Here is a 1,221-nt window from a genome sequence, read left to right as displayed (position 1 = left end):
ACACAATTGAAGAAATTCTTCAGGAAGATGGAAGAGGAGACACAAACAGCATCATATTGGGAGACTGGAACAGCATTGTTGGAGATGAACCATATCAGAATATTGTTGGATCACATGGACTAGGAAGACAGAATCACAGGTGTCAAATGCTTATTGACTTTTGTGTACGAAATGGACTGATTGTCACCAACACTTGGTTCAAGAAGCCAAAAAGAAGAATTTACACATGGAAGGCACCTGGGGATTGGAAGAGGCATCAGCTGGACTACATCCTTGTGAAACATCGATTCAGAAACAGTGTGAAGGATGTGAAGACGCTTCCTGGGGCAGACATTGACTCTGACCACAACTTGCTGGTTGCCAAGTTCCGAACCAGGTTGAAGAAAATTATAGGATTTCGAAAGCGCAGACCCAGATGGGATTTGGAGAAGTTATATGCTCAAAGACAAAGCGTGCAAGAGACTCTAGAAGAGAAACTCGGTGCAATTGAAGGTGAAAGCGGAAATGCTGAAGCGCAGTGGAACGATATAAAAGAATGCATGTTAGATACTATCAGTGATTTGGTTGGTAAAGTTGAAAAGACAGCAAGAAAACCATGGGTTACACAGGAGATGATGAGTAAAATGGAGGAGCGAAGGAAATGGAAGAATGTCAACAATGAAGAAGGCAGGAGGAAATACAGGAGACTGAGGAATGAATTGAAAAGAGCCACGGACAGGGCCAAAAAGGAATATCTTGAGAAGATATGTAATGAGATTATGGAATTTCAAAGAACAGGCCGTTATGATTTGATGTACATGAAGACAAAAGAACTAGGATGGAAAGAGAATCATGGGATTCAAAATGTTGGCATCGAAGACTCCCAGGGGAATAGAATAGTAGATCAGAGGCAAGTGCTGAAAATTTGGGAAAATTATATTTCAGAACTATATGATCGACCTAATCGGCCAGAAACCTTAGAAGTTGAACCGGAAGAAGAAGTAGATACAGACGAGAAAGGACCATATATTTTACAAAGTGAGGTGGAAAAAGCTATCAAGGAAATGAGGAAGGGAAAGGCTACAGGAGATGATGATGTACCTGGAGATGTGCTCAAGTTACTGGGAGAAGGTGGTTTGAAAACACTGACAAAACTAATGAACACCATATATGAAAGTGGAGAGTGGCCCAAGGACTTTACAGAAGTTACAATGATTGCCTTAAAGAAAAAGACAAAAGCTA

The sequence above is a fragment of the Cryptotermes secundus genome, unplaced genomic scaffold (genome assembly GCF_002891405.2).
Source record: "Cryptotermes secundus unplaced genomic scaffold, Csec_1.0 scaffold848, whole genome shotgun sequence".
In the NCBI taxonomy this organism is placed as follows: Eukaryota; Metazoa; Arthropoda; class Insecta; order Blattodea; family Kalotermitidae; genus Cryptotermes; species Cryptotermes secundus.
The sequence above is the reverse complement of the archived record's forward strand: the minus strand, read 5'-3'. Positions refer to the sequence as shown.